The sequence below is a fragment of the Parasteatoda tepidariorum genome, chromosome 11, assembly GCF_982258835.1.
Source record: "Parasteatoda tepidariorum strain Cologne lab strain chromosome 11, Ptep-v5.0, whole genome shotgun sequence".
Classification (NCBI taxonomy): domain Eukaryota; kingdom Metazoa; phylum Arthropoda; class Arachnida; order Araneae; family Theridiidae; genus Parasteatoda; species Parasteatoda tepidariorum.
This window is the reverse complement of record NC_141765.1, coordinates 33,181,551-33,203,285: the sequence shown is the minus strand read 5'-3', so window position 1 is coordinate 33,203,285 and position 21,735 is coordinate 33,181,551.

Here is a 21,735-nt window from a genome sequence, read left to right as displayed (position 1 = left end):
TTCATATAGATAAAGCCAGTTTAAAAAGAGGAAATAATTACATAAGGTTCAGATCTTAAATAGTTGAATGATTTAATCTATTTTCAACATCTTTATAAGAAGCATTGTATCTGAGACAGTTTTTTTACCTCTTTAAAAGTAAAGTAAAATAAAAAAAATTAGCTTTTAATGCATTTCTGATGAGTAATAAGAAAAGAATTGATCTAATTCTCAAATTTATTCTGAAATTTTGCAATTCCAATTTCATTCCTTTATTCATTTGAATGGCTTACACTCTCATAAAAATTGGTTCAATATTCAACCATAATGTCGAGACCTTAAGCAAATAATATGGTGCAAATTAGCTACTAACTTAATAAGGTGTTAAACTGAATAACTTTTCCATTCAAATTTAATGTTTGATCAAGTTGAAGTATGATATTATGATTCAACTTAGCGTCATATTAAAATTACAACTAAAATGATTAAACTCGAACCAATGCAACTATGTCCTCATTACTCTAGAAATATTTAAAAATTTTCAAAAGAAAAAAAAAATTAACGTGAATTTTTCAAGTAATTTTTATTTGATTTTTCAACATTTTTAATTTAATTTTTTAATTATAACGTACAAAATTGTTTATTCAAACTATTATTGAAAAATTGCGATTTTAGTATTAATACATTGAGAAAAAAAGTATGGTCAAAACTATTCGAATATGGTAAAATGTATCGTGTTTTTGGCTCTATGGGAACATCGAAAAAGCACATAAATTTTCACCGAAGCGATTTGGTAATGAATTCTGGTCATATGCAAATTAAATATGGTTCATTACCATACTGTTTTGTAGTAAATGTAGTAAATTTTGGTCCTTTTATCATGATACCTTAGAGCATGGTATAAAAACTATCCATAGGGTTAAGTTAATTTTCAAGCTTTATAGTTTTACTAAATGCAGAATAATAGGAACTATAATCTTGAAAACCAGAATTTCAGGTAGACTTTATCATACAAACAAAAAAATTACCAAATGAATGGTTTTAATTAACACTGTACATTTTAATTTTATAATAAAAAAAAATTATTATTTTTTTTTACCAGAAATGTGCCGCAATTTTATTAGAAATTCTCTTCCTATTTTTTTTTAAATATGCATACATGAAGTCGAATAAGAAAATAAGGACTCTTGACCTACCATTTATATGGAAAATGGGGTTTTAATCAAATCGATTTGGTTCAGCTCACTGAAACTCATCATCTTTAAACAGACAAATTATAAAAATAAATTTCTTCCATTCTTGAAAGAGGTCAAAGAATCGTTCCCACCATTGAATTTCATTCCAAAATCAATAAAATTCCTCTATACCTATTTTTTTTTTAAAGTTGGAAAACAAATTTCTTCTCAATATTCATCTTTTTCATCCTCCTACTCAGTCGTCTTCTACTACAAGCCCATCATTAACACCCCCTAAAGAATTAATATAACCGCCAAAGCTCGTTACCTAAATAAAACGAAATCTCTTCTTTTATCATGATACCTTAGATTTATCATGATACCTTAGATTTATCATGATACCTTAGATTTTGTCATGATACCTTTTATCATGATACCTTATCATGATACCTTTATCATACAAACAGAAAAATTATCAAATTAATCCTTTTAACACTGTACATTTTAATTTTATAATCAAAATTAATATTAATATTTTTTTTTACCAGAAATGTTTTGACTACTCAAGTGCGGCAATTTTATTAAAAATTCTTTTATTCATTAAAATATGCATACATGAAGTCGAATAAGAAAATAAGGACTCTTGACCTACCATTTATATGGAAAATGGGGTTTTAATCAAATCGATTTGGTTCAGCTCACTGAAACTCATGATCTTTAAACAGACAAATTATAAAAATAAATTTCTTCCATTCTTGAAAGAGGTCAAAGAATCGTTCCCACCATTGAATTTCATTCCAAAATCAATAAAATTCCTCTATACCTATTTTTTTTTTAAAGTTGGAAAACAAATTTCTTCTCAATATTCCTCTTTTTCATCCTCCTACTCAGTCGTCTTCTACTACAAGCCCATCATTAACACCCCCTAAAGAATTAATACAACCGCCAAAGCTCGTTACCTTAATAAAATGAAATCTCTTCTTTTTTACCCTTCTCTCTTCAATTCTATCTTCCTATTATTTCTCTTTGTGTTCTTGGTAAAAGAATTTCTCGTAGGGGCAAAGTAACGAGAAAAAAAATTAAATAAAATACAATAATAATAATAAAATATCCCAACTAAAAAAAATAAAAGATAGAATTAAATCACTAGAAATGGGTCTAAGAGTGCTTTGCAGTAAAGGTAGAGAATTCTCTCTTTTTTTTGTTTCGTTGTTTCGTTTTTGGCCTGGGGCGTCACTACCTCCGGAGTATCACTCGAATCAGCCGGATCGGACGGCGGCCGGATCGGCATAGGGTGGGGGAGAGGTAGGGAGAAATGGAATCATCCTTAGACTCTGAAGAGAAGTCCGCTGGTCTAATGATGGGTTTCTACTTCTTAATGACAGTGATTTTCCCTATGCTCCGAGAGTCGTGACTTCAGCTCTCTCCTCTCTTTGGCGGATCTTCTTGCAGTAGAGTTGACCTTTCTTTTTCTTTTTTCTTCTTTTTTCTTTCCATCAAACTGCTTTCTATCGTTCTATCCCTCCTTCTATCATCCACCGCTTTTAGATTTTTTTTTGTACTTGAGAAGGACCCCTATTTTATTTTCTTTATTATTATTACTTTTTTTTTTCCTGCGCAGGTTCGTGAATGTTTTCGCATTTTTTTAAGCTCTCCCCTCCCCCCCTACGGCGATACTGTTATCTAGTCCTCGTCCCTTTCATCCGGTTAAAATATATATATCTAAAGTTTTTATTTTTGTCATATTTTTTTCCAAACTTCTTTTTTTCTCTTTGGTTAAATTTGGAGGGAGCTTTCGAAAAAAAAAAAAGAATTATATCACCCGAATATTTGGTGTGCTAGATGTGAAGTGGAAATAGAGAAGAGGGGGCTGCATGTTGGGTTCTAGTGAATGACTTTCAAGTAAACAAAAAAGAACAGATTTTACAGAAACTTAACGAGCCATCGTTGTAACAACCTTTTTCAGAACAAAACTTGTCAATAACAGCTGCTAGATGAGATATAAGTTTTATTTTTGCCAACCGTAAAAAAAAGTCAAAAATTTCAACTAGGAAGAACGAATGTAATTTTAAAATAGGCTTATCATTTTATTTCAATTAAAAAAACAATTTTTTTTTTAAAAACATTCTTATATTTTGCCTAGAATTATTCTATTTAAAAAAAAATGCATTTTCTACTTAAGAAGAAAAACGTTTTGTAAACTGAGATTGATGATAAATAAACTTAAACATTAAAATTGTTTAAAAATTTCAAAATTTGCTTTATATTTTAAGAAAATTCCATTTTTTAACAATGACATATAACATTAAAATTATTTATATCAGGACTGCAGCAAAATCGTAATTTTTTTATTTTTTATTTTCATTTATTTTCTTTTTCCTTATGGGAATATTAAATCTCATTTTGTTCTCTTCAGAGAATCACTCAGATATTATTCTGATATTTAAAATATGCTTATATTTAAAACTTATTTAAAAACGCAGTTGGTAAGTTTAAACAAATCACTTTCAACTTGCTATGTCCATGTTTATAATAAAACAAAAACTACTGTTTATTAAAAAATATAATTATTTCTAAATTTTTTTGGTTTTCATTCATTTTTTGTCTAACATTTTCGTAGTTACATTGTAGTTATATTGTAAGTTCTAATTTTGCTAACACTAGAAAGAATTTCCCCAGAGAAGGGTGAAAATAGGTAACTTTGCACATTGTGAAAAATTCCGGGATAAAGTAACGGCACTGTTGATGCATCATCCGTAAAATCCATCTATCCGTAAAATCCATTTTTACTGTGAAATATTATACCGCAATTTTTATAGCAATTTATTGATAATTAATTAATTAATTTTATAGTTACAGTAATTAATAAATTTTTTTATTAATTTTATTTAACTACAGTGGTTTAGTGATTTTATGGCACTCATTATTGAAAAAATTGAGGTAAATCGGATTTTTTGTTCCGTAACATATTCCAATAAAAATGAATTTAGCAGTAAAAAGTATCGGCACCCTTAGTGCCGGTACTTTTTACCGTAAATTGATCCTGAATTTTTTTTACAGTGTATGCGTTTTTCGTTGAATCGTGTCTTTGAAACATGTCCATTATCAGTTTTTCTCATTTTCTAAATTTTTACTGTAGAACAGATTTTTTCTTACTGAAAAAATCGAATATAGGAAAAAAAACTCTTTTTAAATGTTCATTCAAAAGAATTCAGATGGTGGTAAAAAGAAAATCAAGGTAAAATGTAAAGAATTTAAACTTTTAAAAATGCAATCAAATCACAAAACTAACATGTTACTTTGTAGCATACTCCAAGAGTAAAAAGTCCCTCTCAGAGCAGACGCAATTGTAGAACAGAATAACTTGTATAAAACTTAAGTAAAAGTATAGAAATAAACATAATGTGTCCATTTTTGTATAGAAATAAGACTATGTATGTGCATTTATGAAATTTTATTTCTGCTCAATTCCTGTTTTTTTTTTTTTTTAAATATTTATTATGCATAGCAGAGCCACCCTACACTGTAAAAAATTCCAGATCAAATTACATTTAAAGGTATGGTACTTCTATCGTGAAATTCATTTTTAACGAAACATGCTACGGAACAGAAAATCTTATCTATCGAAATTTTTACAATAATAACCACCGTAAAATCACTTAATCACTCTAATTAAAAGAAAATATTACTGTAAAAACTATGGTATAATATTTTACGGTAAAAAAGGATTTTACGGAAAATGGCTTTTACAGATGATGCGCCCAAAGTGCCGGTACTTTATACCGTAATTTGATAAAGAATTTTTTACAGTGTATTTTCATTTGAGTTGCAATTGTATAACAGATCCAAAATAACTGCTTTATGAAATATTCGTCATCGTTACACTGAGGAAAAAAAAATGGTTAAACCTACTAGGATATGGTAACATTTATGATGCTTCTGGCTGTACGGGAACAACAATAGTTAGATAATTTTTACCAAAGAGCCTTAGTAATGATTTTGTTAAAATTAACAATAAAATATGGTTTTACAATAGGTGATAAAATTTGGTAAACGGTGTCAAATTTGGCAATTTTTCCATGGTACCTCAGAGCGTAGCATAAAACCATTTATTCGGTTAAATGCATTTTTTAGTTTTATGTTTTCTACTAAACGTGTGGTAATAAGAACTATAATTTTGAAAATCTGGTATACCGTCACAATATTAAAAAAAAAATTACCAAATGAATTGCTTAAAATACTGTATATATATATATATATATATATATATATATATATATATATATATATATATATATATATATATAAATATATATATATATTATTATTATTATTAATTATAAATCCCATTACTTTACATTGCGGAAATGTGACCAGAATTTGTTTCTACTCTACTTATGATGTCATTTTTTTTATCACAATTCAAAATAATACAGAAATCACAAAAAAAAAAAGAAACATTTTGTTGTTTGGATTAACAAAAGTCACCAGCACACAACTTTCCAGATTTGTAAAAAACAACTTTTCAATGGATCATTTGTTAAGAAGATAATTTCTAGTAAATGGATTATTTTTTTACAGATTGTCAACGAGATGATCTCTTACGAATTTAATAAAAGGGCACGTGGAGGGCTTCTAGTTTCATAAGAGGGTTTTTTTTTCTTTCGGCAACCACGCGTCACACAGGCTGTGGGAATAGGTGGCACGCGTCGATTGTCAATTAGCTTTAATATTCCTATACGACATGTTATGCGACTCCATTGCCCGGCTTCCAGATTTCACTCCCGGATAGAATGTGGGCGGGAGGCGTTGTTTCCCATGAGGGATACAAGGTTAACTGAGAATAGGGCTTGGTTGACACTTTTGACAAATATCTTTCCAGATAGTATCTGGGAAATAGAAAATTGGACGTCTCTCGGTTGGTGGGATTCATATTTCCTGATTTATACCGGTTGAAAAGCATTTTAACTAATATTTTGGTGTTTCAGTATGAAAAATTATTGTCTTAAAATGTTTGATATATTCTCTCTTTCAAGTTATTCATACTTTAGATTCTTTCCACAGTAATTATTTAAAATTTTTTGGGACCAAAAATAAAATCTATTTTTGATTATTAAAGTAAAAATAAATCTGTAAAACGAATTCGTAAAATCAATTTATCATTCAATAATAGATGCTTATTCATTTACTTTTATCTCCGGACCAGTAAATGAAGATCCCATCCAGACGCAGCATGAAAAGAAAGGCTTTTAAAAGTATATTCCAGTTAACTCTATGATGCAGATGGGACACCGATTTCCCTTTAATATATTCCTTTCTGACGCTCTAATTACGAGCAAAAATATTTTTTGGCATTACTAATTATAAAAAACAGCCTATCAGTAACTAAAAAAAAACCTAGATTATCGGAATTATATTTTTACTAAATCGTAAAGTTCAGAAAAAGAAGTTGGAAATTTTTTTTCCCACTCATATTCAAAAATGCTTCAATAATTGATTTTGTAAATTAAGGAAATTTCAATGATATTTAACTATTTTTCTTAAATCTAAATAATTGCTACTAAGTGCAAATTTGGAAAATTATTGCTTGGAAGGTAGCAGTGTTTGCAAGATTTTAGCTTTCACGCAGAAAAAGACACCGGCGTTTCAAGTTGTATTTCATAACAATATAACATTAAAGTGCTAAATATAGTATTTTTCTCTTATTTTCACCCAAATTAATACAAACTAATAAAAAATGTAAGAAAAATATATTTAATAGAAATTCTGCGTTAAAGGGTTAAACTATCATAAGCATTTTGTTTGTTTTTGACTCGGTTGATGAATAGTCTGCTCCATTGGGGAATTTAAAGTAACATTTGTTCAACGTTTAATTTTTGTAATTTTGAAACTAACTTCACAAGACAAACTCCTGAGTTAAGTACACAATAAACTCGCCTTTACTGAAGGCTTTTAGTTGAATACAGCCCAATTTCGCGTTTTCTGGAAAAGAAAACTACGACAATATTTCAACGTTATTTGCTTTGCACTTATGGGAGTAAGTAAAAATATTTAGAGACGGGACTCTTAACTTAAATAATAATAATAAACGAAGCGTGTAAAAATATTTTTCATATTTTTATACAAATTATTCATTTTTGCAAAAATATTTCATAACATCATGCATGAAAAGTCAAGTGGTCACAATGGTATAAGAAATGAGGGGAAAGAGAAGCAATGACTCATTCCCCTTTATAAATTGACTCCCTAAATCAACTTGAACACTGAAGCAATCCACCAAAAGTGGTCAACTTACACAAATTTCACTGTAGTACATGATTTGAAGGTCCTATCCCAGAAGTTGTAATAAACAAAAGCAAGATTTAAAACTTCCTTAGTAGCAAATTCTTTCCACTTAAGTATGGTCTTACTGAATAGCAACTAGTTGCTTACGAAACTTCAGAAGCTGAATTAGAAGTGACTGTTTTTAAAAACTCAGAACCTGAGATTGAAACAAAAGTGCTAAAGATTAGTATGTTTCTCTAAATCTATCCGCTCCCCTGTATTAAAATCATTACTCTAGGGAGAACTCCAGGAAGATAATACCCACTTATGAAGATAATGATAGTAGTAGTAGTAGCAAATGTTGTTTTGTTTTGAGTTAAGTTGCAGGAAAATGTAATGCATTTTTTTCTCCAAACATTTCGTATTTGTGATTAGAGAAATAAAAGAAATTTTCGCATCGAATATCGAGAAAAGTATTCATATCACTTGAAAATAGTTATTTATAGAATGAAAAATATGTCAATTTAGTGAATATTGTATTATTTAATGTAATGTGATGTTACAATTAGTGTAGTAAAAATAATACACACACATGCATTAACTATAATGAGTTCTATAATGAGTTTATCTCATCTGTAATGAGTCTATTATCATTTATAATGAGGTCCATTTTCATAATCTATTTGTTTAAAATCATCAGAATTACGGAATTCACGGAAATGTGGTAATAAATTTAGATAAAAATAGCAGCAGAAATAAAATATAAAATTGAAATTGATAATTAAAAAGAACTATTGGTTCAAAGAATTATTAAAAGCATAATCTTTTTAAAAATTTAATTCCTTCTTAATACTTTATTTAAAAATATGTGTTTTTGAATAAGTCTTTATTTCATTCTATAAAATTTATCATTTTTTTTAAAATGCGCATATGCATATTTTTCTTTTATATTTATAAATACGTCTTTATGCAATTCATTAAATTTTTTTATTATTTTATTCACTATTTCGTTTTTTTAAAGTATTTGGAAACATTAAGAAAAGCTCTGTTGCTTAATTTTAATTATTAATTACTTAATAAAATACTAATGAACTCAGAATTTATCGGCATAAGTATTAACAGCTGTAATTATAAAGTGGTATAAGGTGTTAGGTATATATTGTAGCACTTTAATTGGAATTAGAGCTTTATTATTTTAAGATGCATCCCAAAAGTTACTTCAATTTCAAGATTGATATCTTACTTTTTCTGTATTAATAGGATAATCTGTTTTGATAAATTTATTTTCTGCAAAATGCTGTTTAATCAAATTTTCAATTTTAATAAAATTTAAAATTTTCAGAAATTAAAATTTACATTCTTATGCATAAATCCCTGCTAAAGGAAGCTTATTAAGACGGGCTGAACTGTAGTGTGATTGAAAAAGAGAAACACATAAATTACTTGGCAGAGATTTCTAAAAATTCTAACAGTAAATAAAACTAATTCAAGCTAAAGATTTGTGCCACAATTTTGATGCATTTTTTAAGCTTTTTTAACTGCCTGAAATGAATTAATCATGAAAACATTAAAAAAATTTTTTAATGTTTTCATTGCAGTCCTTCATGAGGAACTTTTAGTACATGAGATGGTAAAAATAGCCATTTAAAGATTATAAATGTTCAAGATATGCAAAAAATTATAGTTCAATTTAAAAATTAATTATTCTATTTATTCATGACATTGAACATCATATCACCTATATGTAGCAATACTTTTATCAATTACAAATTTTTCTCTCAAAATATTCCAAATACTATCATCAGCAGGGTCACATATGCTTTTTACATTTTTCTTGATTGTTTATTTCTCTTTCTTTCGGTTTTACATACATATTCATCAATTTCTAATTTCAAATTCCCCTCCAAATGTCATTGAACTCGTTTCTAATTATATGATTTGAACATAATAATGAGAAGTTAATTAATAAAGGAATTATATGATGATTTAAATAATTGGATAAATTATATCCTATGACAAATTTTAATCTTTGTTCTTTTTTTTAAAAAAAAAAAGAAAGATTAATTTACAGCTCCTTTTTTGGTAGATTGTAGTTCAAAATTCACATAATTGGATATTCCACTTTCTCGGTCAAATTCTCTAATTTTCTAGTTTTATTTATTTCTTAATATTAATTTATTTCACTTTTTTTTACTTAAATGCGTTTGTAAAGCATGCGAATCATTAAATAATTAGATTATGAAACCAAATTAAAAATGTAATATAACGAAAGATGTGCTAAAAAGAAAATAGGAGATTGTAGTACCGGTACAGAACGGCTTCCGAGATGACGATGAAAGATGATTGCAATCATTCATTTTCACAACATCTTGTGAAGTATTTCTAAGTTTAAATTTGATTTTCTGAGAAGATGCTAACATATAATTTTTAACTTTTGTTTAATTGAGTTAGTATTAAGACCACCCAAACTTTCATTAATCCTTCACTTGTTAAATGATAGTTTGAATGATTCGCAAAATAAAAAAGGAAACTTACAGCGTTGATGACATTAAAAGAACTGCGCCTGATAATCGGGAGATGGTATGTTTAAGCGAGATATCTTTCAAGCTTTTAGCTCTCTAGGCCACGTAAATAGATCAAATCTTTTAAGCGCATAAAATAATTATCGTAAAAGGTAGAATAATACGAAGTAGTTATACACCTCAAAGCCGATTAGAGACGAGGTGGGTCATTGATGGGGACTTAATACTGATAAAAAAAGTCAAAAAACATTTTTAATAGATTTATTTACTTTTCTTCTTGTTTATTTATTATCGTTTGATAGATTTCAATATCAAATTCATCAAATATGGATATTCCCTTATCTCGGCTAAATTTCTCCAACATTTTTGTTTATGTTTCTCGAAAAATTAATTTATTTTAAATTTTTTTATTTAAATATGTTTGCAACGCTTACGATGTATTAAATAATTAGATTATAAAAACAAACAAACAAATAAAAAAATTAATGTAAAGAGATAGAGATAGAGAGAGAGGAAGAGAAAACATTTAAGGGAGCTCGTACTACCTGTCCTGAACGTTTTCAATAGCGAGGATAAGAAACAATTGGAATCATTCATTTTCTCGACTTCTTGTAAACAATTTCTAAGTTTAACTTTCAACTTCTGAGAAGATACTAACCATATAATTATTAATTCTTGCTTAATTGAGTTAGTAGTAAGACCACCCAAACTTTCATTAATCCTCCACTCGTTAAATGATAGTTTGAATGATTTACAAAATGTAATGGAAGCTTGCAGCTTTGATGACATTAAAAGAACCGCGCCTGATAATCAAATCGTGGGAGTTAGTATGTTTAAACGAGACATCTCTCACGCTTTTAGCTCTCTATTCCGCGGAAATAGATCAAATCTTTTAATCGCATAAAATAATTCCCGTGAAAGATAGAATAATACGTAACAGTTATTCACCTCAAAGCTGATAAGAGAAGAGGTGGGCTGTAGGGGCTTAATGCTGATAAAAAAAAGTCACAGAAAAGAATAGCATTAAAAACCTTACGAAAACCAAATGAGAAAAAAAAAGGGCTCAAAGTAATAAGAGAGTGAGTGGGCTTGTGGGAATTGCTGAAAAGGAGGTAAAACAGGGCTCCGCCTACTCCAAAATGCTATAGGCCCCGCCTGAGAGCCATGCACTAATCTTTCGTCATGCTTGGGGATGCTTTATAGGATTCCCCACTAAGCCGATTTAAAAATAAAAAAAAAATTCAGACATTTTTTCCCCTTTTTTCCATGCAAGTTATGAATAATAGTCTACTAACTTGTCTGATGGTAAGATGATGTGTTATTTGAGAATCAGCAATCACGAATCAGTAACACATTTATAGTGGTTGCACCCTATATACCGAAATGTCCAATTTGAGATTTTCAATTGTAATATAATGATTAACCGATTTGTGTTGTTTGAGTATCAGCATTGACTAATCAGTTACAGATTTACAGTGGTTGTACCCTATGTATCAAAATGATTACCTTATTTAAGTTTGATATTTGTATCATAATGATTAACCGATAGGAGCATTTTATTTATACTGTAATGATTATCTGATTTGGGCTTCATTATTTGAATCGTAGTGATTGTCCGATGTTATTTTTTAATTTGTATTACAATGATTATCTGATTGTAAATTTCAACACTGAAATTATTGTCAAAGTTAGTTTTTGTTTATTTCTACCCTTAGGATTGTTTGATTTAGTAAAGTCTTAAGTCTTAATCATAATGATTAACTTTGAATTATAAAAGTAAATAATGGATGATACTATTCATTAATAATGCTTAGACATATGTAGAAATAATAGGTAGATAATTGCGGTAAAGAAAATAAACAATAAATGATGACTTTTATTACTGTATTGGAAATTGTTTAGAAAATGCATGGAAAGGTAATGCACATTCCTTTAAAATTACGATCTTCCATTTGGATGTTTTCTCTTAATAATTTAAAATTACGATCTTCCATTTGGATGTTTTTTTCGATAATTTATAAAGTTCCAAATTGAACTCGCATTTCACACTAAAAAGCATTTTATTGACAAGCAATGATTAATTTTATTATTTAATAAATTATTTACAATAAGTCATGTTGGTGACTTGATGTTCAAAAGTTCAGGGAAGTTGTAAAACAAATTTGAATTGGTTTATACAAATCTGCAAAATGCTTTTAAATTAGTTGATTGTTAAGTTTTAAAATTTGTTTTAATAACTTTATATTAAATTCTAAAATACATTTTAGTAAGTTGAATTTTTAAAGACATTTTTAATAAGTTGTCATGAAATTGCACCTTTAAAACGTTGACACGATGTTGTATTATGGCTTTTTTATAAATTGGGAAACAAGTTTTTGAAATTTGAATAGCTCTTTAATTCATAGTTTCCTTTAGTTTATTTAATTTAATTAGTTTTTTCCAGACATTTTTTAAAAAAATTAATAGTGAAAGAATTTATTTCTTAATTTTAATTCTTTATGGAAAAATATTCTGTGCAGCATCTAATTTTAAGTCAAACTAATACTTTTAAAATTTATAAAATTAAATGAAGTTTTTTTCAAAGTTTCCTATACTTTTCTTTCTGATTTCGATTCCTGGTGGACAAATTCTTTGTGCATTTTCCTATTTTAAATTAAAGTAAATCTTTAAGAAGTTTATAAAAGAAAATGAAATTTTATTTAAAGTTCTCTTTAATTTACTTATTTTAATAAGTTTTTTCCAGACTATGTTTTTTTATTTATTTAAATAAGGAGTGAAAGAATTTATTTCATAGTTTTAATTCTTTGTAGGTAACTATGTTATGCATTGTCTTATATTAATAGAAAATAAATCCTTTAAAAACCTATAAAAGTAAAGGAAGTTTATTTTTAAATGTTTTATGAGCAATGCATAGCATTAAAAGTTTAAAAAGAATCTTCTAAAAGTTTTGTATTGTCTAAATTTTAATATTTGATTTTTTTAAATATTAAGTTTAAATATTTAAATTTTAGCATAGTTTTTTTTTTGCTGCATTGCAATTTATTAAAAATGTAAATGCTGTTTGTTCTCGTTCATGGTGATTAATTTTTTAACATTTATTAGTGAAAATTAATGAACGCATCAAGGGATACTAGTAGAGGCGGTAAAAAATTGGCTTTCCAAAAAAAAAAGAATGAAATATATGAATTATTTTATAGTTTTAATTCTTTGAATTAAAACTATTTAATAGTTTTAATTTTTTTGTGGGCAAATAATGTTGCGCATTGTCTTATTTTAAGCCAAAATAAATCTTTAAAAAATCTATAAAAGTAAATGAAGTTTATTTTTAAATGTTTTATGGTAGATGCATAACATTGAAAGTTTCGAAATAAATTTAATTACAAATTTAAAAGTTTTGTAAAGTCTAAATTTTAATTTTAGATTTTTTTTAAAGCATTAAGTTTAATTATTCAATTTTCTTTCTAGTTTTTTTCCTACATTGTAATTTATTAAAAATTTAAACACTGTTTGTACTCGTTTGAGGTGATTAATTTTTTAACATTCATTAGTGAAAATTAATGAACGCAACAAAGGATACTAGCAGAAGCGGTAAAGAATTCGCTTTCCAAAAAAATAATGAATGAAATATATGAATAGAGATAAATGATGAAAAAAATCTGATTTATTGCTACTCAGATTTCAGTAATTTTCTTAACCAAGTGGTAAAGATTGCCCCTAATTTAGTCGAGGAGTAATAAATCTCAGAAAAGAGGGGAGAGTAAAAAATTATGCAAATAAGTGACGGTGAAAAAGAATTTTGCCTATGCCAATCACTTTCTTTTTATATATTGAATATATTCCCTCTTTGTTTTAAAAAATGAAAGAAAGAAATTATTCCGCTGCGAAAGATGAATTTTGCTTTGATAGGAAAAACCATTTAAAGTCGAGATAAATTTCTAGTGACGCAAAGCGACGGACAAATGCCAAAACAGATGAGCAAATTCTTTTGACATCTGACAAATATCATTCGTCATCTTGACCTTCCTTAGTTTAAAATGTTTTCAAGGGACCAGCTATAAATTGAGCTGTGTGAAAGCTGTATAAAGAATGACAGCTAATGTATTAGAATATATTTGCATAAAAATAGGAAAAAATTTGCATGTGTTTATCTCAAGTGCCTAGTGATGATAATGATGTTGATTTTCGAATAAATATTGGATAATTTTGAATAGATACTTGATACTTTATACAAATTGTAAAAGATTTAACCTCAATGGAACGTCACTGTTATCTGTTATATGTGACGTTCAGACGTAATTCAAGAGCCCATATAGACTCAAATTTGTATTGTATGAATGGTCCCTAAAAAGTAAAAGATTATAACGTTTGTAGCAGTGAAAAATAACTATATGCTTATGCAACGTGTCATAAACGGCGTGAAAATATTTCATACATTTTCGATGTCGGTCGAATAGTTCCTGCGAAATCCAGTTTTCAAAAGGTCGTATATTTGAAATTGGATTTCTCAGGAATTATTAGACTGATTTCGTTCAAATTTTGTGTTTCGCATTATTAAATAGCATTCTTTAAAAAATGTACAAATTTGTATACCTTACAATTCAAAATTTTTTCTACTATTATTCAATAAAATAATAAAACAATAGATGATTATCAAAAAATATTTTTTGAATATGCTGTTTGACTTAAAGATTTAAATACGATTAAAGAATTAAAAGAATGTGGTAGTTATTACTTTTGTAGAATATTTGTAAGAAGAATCAGGAGGTTGGCGGTAAATCTAAAAGAAAAAAGTAATCCAAGCGGTAAATCTAAAAGAAAAATTTCCAGAACAAACAATCAAAAAAATGACAAAAACAGTTTAAAGCAATTCTATCCCTTCACTATATCAAAGTGACTACTTTTTCACAATGACTAGCTTTTTGATTATAAGATTTTTTTAATTATGCAATTATTACAACAATTTTATGGTTGTTCGCACAAACATGTTTGAATTGCGCTGTCAAAAAAGTACCACACATTACAAAATTTTACACAGCTAAATCAAATACAAAATCTCATTTTCTGAGACTTTATGACAGAAATTCTCATTTTCTTCCCGTCCATAGAGGACATAGCGCGGAGCTGGTATGATATGGGCTGGTAATGCGTCGATCAAAGTGGTGATTATGTAAAAAGAGACAGGTTGAAAATCTTCAAAATGATAAATGTATTAAAAAACGGTATTAAAAGCAAAGTAAATGTATTAAAAGAATAGAAGGCTTTTTTGAATTTCTTCCGTACACAAAGAGCAAATTATTAAAGAAAAAAAAAGTATTAACATGGAAATATCAGTTTAAGTTATATGCTTCCTCTTTGAACTATTAGCAAAACACATTGGATCTGATATATTTAATTCAGCAGCGTGTTTAAAGTTTATTTGATGGTCCAAGGTTCATCTGAAGCACATAAAGGAATTAAAAGGAAGAGCAGAATTAACGAGACTCTAATTTACAACGCAGCAACCTGAAAAAAAAAGTTCAGGTTACTTTGACTTTATTACCGGGATATATAGCAGGAAATTTTGCTTGTTAACATTAAAATGTCGCGTGGGCCACTTGTTCTCATGTTTTTTTTTTTTTTTGACAAATACTATGGTTAACTAATTTCAGTGTATTGTATATTCTCATTGAATTTTTCAACAAGGTAAAATAATTATCACTTAATTGGTGGGAACTTAATGACATATTTAAAGCAATTTTAGCAAAATCTATGCTTTTAAAAGTGAGAAAGAAAGAGGAAAGTGTAGACTTGGGGCTTATGTGGGTACCTGGAATATGTTATTAGTCCCTCAAAATTTCTCAGAGTAAACTTTGACAGGTTAGTAAAACTGTGTTACACTTTTATAGGCATTTGCAGGATAACGAACTGAAATGTTAAGTGGTAAATAAAAAAAAATTTTTTTTTCAAGGTGGAAATAGTTTTCTTTCAGTCTCTTTTATAGTTTCTTTTCTTCTTAATTGTTGCTTTCGACTATTTTTGTTTATCGTTTTTAATAATAGGAGTTATTATTTTATTAAAGAATCAGTTTATTAAAATTTTTGGGTTTTTATTTTAGTTTAATTTGGTTTATTTTAGTTAAATAATAATGAGATAAGGTCAGAAATTAATGTTGGGAAAACTAATGCCATAGGAATGGTGGGAACGCGGAATTATGGGCGTGCTGTGGACATGTTATTGATAAACTTTTAGTATGATAATAATGGTATTTAATTGCTAATACATTACTTATGAGGGTACTTAAATACTTAGTTAGAACAATTAAAAAGTATTTAATTTACCTACAAATTTTATTTATTAAACTCTATTTTTGTACAGTGAAACACTGAGAAAAAAACTAACACTTTAGCACATTTTAAGTTTTTTTATTTTTATTCAAAAAGTTGAAACTATAGAATTATATTAATTTTTATAGTAGTTTTAAAATGTGTACTTCACAATTATACTAATGCCTCTGACTTACAGCTGAGAATTTATATCGATTGCCAAACTGCTGTAGAAAATTCAGATTATAAATTAAGAATTTTTAGAATTAAACATTAAATTAATTGAACATAATTCAGATTATTTATTTAAAACTATTGTTTCAAAATTAGCTCAATTTTAATTTTGCATGCTTTTTATAAGTAAAATTAAATAAATTATCAATTTCATAATTTGAGACGCTTGATGAAAAAAACAAATTTCGTTAAAAAAAAGATTCTCAAAAAAGCATGTTCAAAATTAGCTCCTCTATATCATTAAAAAGGAAAAAGAGTTCAAATTACAGTGAAGAAATAATAGATATGTTCAAAAGGATAATTAGTAAACTTTTGTCATATTTAGAAAAATTGTCCTCATTAGCAGCCTATTCCTTGTATGTTTTCATGACACTGACAAAATGAACAAATCCCTTTCCCTTATGAGCTCAACTTAAAAAATTCTTCGTAATTGAAGAATGATTATTCGGTTAACTTTTAGAGATAAGTTCCAAGAAAAGAAAATGTGTTGGAGATACACATAAGCTTTTAAACCCCAGCTCGTCTATCCCCAGTTTATTTGATATTCTCAGTGACTTAGGTTATAAGTGACTAAATGAGAAAAAAAAAAGACTTTGAATAATTTAGATCAAAGTTAAAGTTTATGACCAATATATGAATTTAAAGTTCGTCCCTTCTCCCAATTTGAGCTTTAGCCGCCATCTTAAATTTACTCAAGGGGAGAGAAGGTCAAAAGAAAAGAATCCAACTAATAAGGCATTGTTATATATGAAATTTTTTATGCTGAAACAATTGAGACCAAAACTTAGGCACGAAGAGTAATAGTTTTGAAGTTAGCAGCTACTTAGTATGTAGGTTCCATGAAAATATTTTTTACGGGACATAAAAAGTAAAATCCCATTTATGCGTCAAGTAAGGTATTGTTTACTATGCATTTTGTTAATTATGCACAACATTTGCTAATTATGCACAAACAAAGTCAATCGGGATAATCGTTTAAAAATTTTGAAAGCTTTCATGTTTAAAAAGTACAGATTTAAACCTATACATTTTTATGTATTTGACAATATTATTGAGGCAATCAAGGAATTGCTTCGTTTTTCTCTCTCCACTGAATCTAAAGAGACTAAAAGCAAACAAAAAAAAAAAAAATTAATAGTTTAGAAGTTATAAAGGTTTCATGAATAAAAAGTATAATTTCTAGTTTAAATTTATACATGAAAAATCTTAACTTATAAGTTATTAGTCCTACACCTCGATGGTTTTTGTTTCTTTCCATTTAGTGTAAAAAATACATTGGAAACAATAGTTCACTAGTCGAGTTAATATAGTTTTTCTCCCCTTTCTATCCTATTCTCCCTTGCAATAAATTCAAGAAGGCGAAGGGGAAAAACTTTAGGCATAAACCCCCAACTTATAAAACAATTTCCAGCTCTCTGCTAATTATTTTCGTATTATATCACTTAGGAACTAGCCTAAAAGATATTATACAGTGTTTGCACAAAAATAGTGCAAATTTTTTTTATCTAATAAAATGACGGAATTTCGAAATTTATCGGAATTGAAACGACAACATTCATTATTATTATTTTTAATTGAAAATTGATCCTCACCAAATAAAATTAATAGCAGAGTAAAGTAGTTAAATAGCAGACACGCTAAAACTTTATAATACACCTTTCTTCATCTCCGTTTAGCACCACCGTTATTTATCTTTACATTATCGGTCTAATACTATTTCTTTAAATATATTAATATGAAGATTACATTTTTATACACAAGTAAAGTAATTAATGCAGTTTGAAAGTTTAAAAAATATATTACTGTAGCTGTGACCGTGACAACTGGAAAATTATTGCAACACTATTCTTGAGTATAAATACTTTTTAACATATTCATTCAATTTTCATTATTTCTTTCACATGATAGCTATAGGAAAATGTATTGGTTAAGTTATGTTATAAACAGTCTGCATTTGCCAGTAATACGCATAAACTGAGTTCGTATTTTAATTTCAATTTTAGTTATTAAACGTAGTTCTTACTCTGTAATTTGTTCAAAATCCCTTTTATGGTAGTTTGAAAGATATTGCAAGGAAAGGAAATACGATAGATCCGTCTAAACAAGAAAAAGGGCAATACTCTTCTTGAAATGGAATGATTCTTAAAGAGATGTTACTTGATCGCTTACCCATTGATCATGTAAAAAAGTCTTTCAATTCATCGCAAAGCGGGCGAAAAGCGAAGAAAGTTGAAACTGATGAACGATCGTCATTTGTCATTTTCCAGCAAAAATAATCGACTTTTTGTATCAGTTTTTTTGATTTATTTCATTCTTGTTTTTTTCTAACCCACCGAAAGAGAATTATCGAGCATGGAATTTTCTTTCCTAAATAAATCAAAGAGAGTTTTTGGGACGCAAATACGTTACTCTGCTAGGTTCAGTGGATATGAAAAATTGTATGAAAATAATAAAAAAAAAGGAAAGAAAAAAGAGTTCTAAGTGGACGAAGAATTAAATTAATAGCTGAATTATCTCAACCGTGATGAAAAAAAAGAAGCAGAAATATGTTTAGCTTTAAATATAATTTTGACAATCACAACTGTCAAAAATTATTTAATATATGTTGGGGATGCTTTTTGTTGCATCGGCTTTTAAAGAAATAGCTTTTACGCTTATGCATATTTTTCGAATTTCAATTAGAATAATATATCGATATGAGACCTCGTCAGTTAACTTGTTTTTATAACAAGTTACCTTTTTCAATTTAATTTAAACTTTTAGATTTGAATATAACTGTCAAAAATTATTTAATATATTTAGGGGATTGTTGCATTGGTTTTTAAAGAAATCGATTTTACGCTTATGCATATCTTTCGAATTTCAATTAGAATAATATATCGATATGAGACCTCGTCAGTTAACTTGTTTTTATGACAAGTTACCTTTTTCAATTTAATTTAAACTTTTAGATTTGAATATAACTGTCAAAAATTATTTAATATATTTAGGGGATTGTTGCATTGATTTTTAAAGAAATAGCTTTTACGCTTATGCATATCTTTCGAATTTCAATTAGAATAATATATCGATGTGAGCCCTCGTCTGTTAATTTGTTTTTTTAACAAGATACCTTTTTCAATTTACTCTAAAATTTTAGACTTGAATAAAAATGCCAAAAATTATTTAATGTATTTTGAGGATGCTTTTTGTTGCATTGTTTTTTAAAGAAATAGCTTTTACGCTTATACATATCTCAATTAGAATAATATATCGATGTGAGCTCTCGTCTGCTAATTTTTTTTAATACTAATATATGTTCCTCAATTTAAATTGAATTTTTAAATTTTAATATAGCTGTCAAAAAATAAACTCGAAGCAATCTGGTGCAATTTTTATTTTGTTAACTTATTTATTTATTTTGATTACAAATTTTAATAGACATTGTCATATACTTGCAATAGATCATAATTGCAATAGTTTCAATATATAGTGTAGGGGGAATTAATTATTACAATTCTACCAAAAATATTTTACTTGAATAATTGATCATCACACCAGATGTATGTGGTCTTTTGCATCTAAATCGATAACTGAAGAAGCTTATGCAAATTTTTTGCACCAAATTTTTCAAATTCGAACTCCTAAAAATATCAAGAAATTATTTCGAACAATTTGATGAACGATTTTCCGATATTTTATCTAAAATATTGGACGAAAGTGTAAATCTCTAGCGTTATTTTTACTTTTCATTTTATCTCTGGAATTAATCATGCAAACCAATATATTTTTAAATTTAAATTTAATGCTAGTGGTTATCTAATTTGAATAAAATTAATAAGCCTTTATAATGCTTAATTTAGTAACGATGCATTTTAAAGGTTCAAGATGTTTCGTAATAATGTTTAATGAATATAATGTATATAATTATTTTATTCCATTTAAATATATGCAATAAATAAAAAATTTTAAACATTCCAATTTAAATATTTTTAAAGAAATAAAAATCTAAATAAAAGTCCTTAACATTTAATAAAAAGTGCTGAATACTCTATGCAAATTATTAAACTTTGGAGTAGTTTTGTAATATACTGCATATTCAAAAGGAGCGAAGTGACTCAAGTTAAAAATGATTAAAATAATCTTTTGTTTTTAAATTATTCTTAACACTTCCTGCTGAAAATAAATAAACAAATTAAATCAATCAGTACGATTTTGAAATTGAATTACACTATTGAAATATCAAAAAATTAAAAGTTCTTATAGGAAAGAAAACAATAAATAAATATATTAAATTAACTATGATAATATAAATTACAATAAATTACGGAAACGATAAATAAATAAGGAAAATTGAATTAAAATATAATTAAAAAAATATATCGAGCAAAATAATACTTGCATATTCTAAACTGCAGTTAAAACACTAAAATGAAAAATAAGTCAATATATCAAATTTTTTTTCTTAGAAAAAACTAAACAAACTACCGTTAATAAAATGAAATAATTTAAATATAATCAATAGTAAAAATTTGATTCTATACTTTCACTTATTAAGAAATACAAATGTTTTCTTTTCCAAGCTACTTCCAATTTTTTTAATCTATGCTTACCTACTTTCTTGTCCGAAGAAATTTTATCATACTTTAGTTTTTATTTTCTTGTGAGAATTACCCGTTTTTCTCAATGTAGCATTCGAAGGAAGCGAAAATAAAAATTAACTCGGATCTCATTTCATACAACGTTGAACATGAACACAGTTTGTTTCAGATGGTTAGCCACTTAAGAAAAAAAAAACGGGACAGCAGAAATTGGTTACAGAAATAAAAAATGAATTTTTAAACGATTCATAGGGTTTACTACATTTGTTTTTAAAAAATTTTTTAACAGTACTATTCTAAAAAAAAAAGAAAAAAAAAACTTAGCAGAATGTGTTTTATGAATATGGGAGTGTTTTTGCTTCTGATGTTTTGATGAGCACAGTTGATAAAGTACTTAAAGATTAATGCTTATCCAGAATTTAAAAATGAAATACATAGTTCCTACAGATTTAAAAAAATAATTTTTTTTTATCCTAGATTACTTGAATCCTTCTCAAATACAATGGAATTTTTTTTTCTTCAAAAAATAAAAAGATGAAATTTCAGGAAATAGAGAGATTTAAAAAAAAAAAAAAAGAAAAATCGAAGAGCTATTATTTACTATTGAAGCAAATTATCAATGTACAGTGCACACACACACGAAAAAAAAAACAGAAATAAAAAGATCCCATTAATTAAC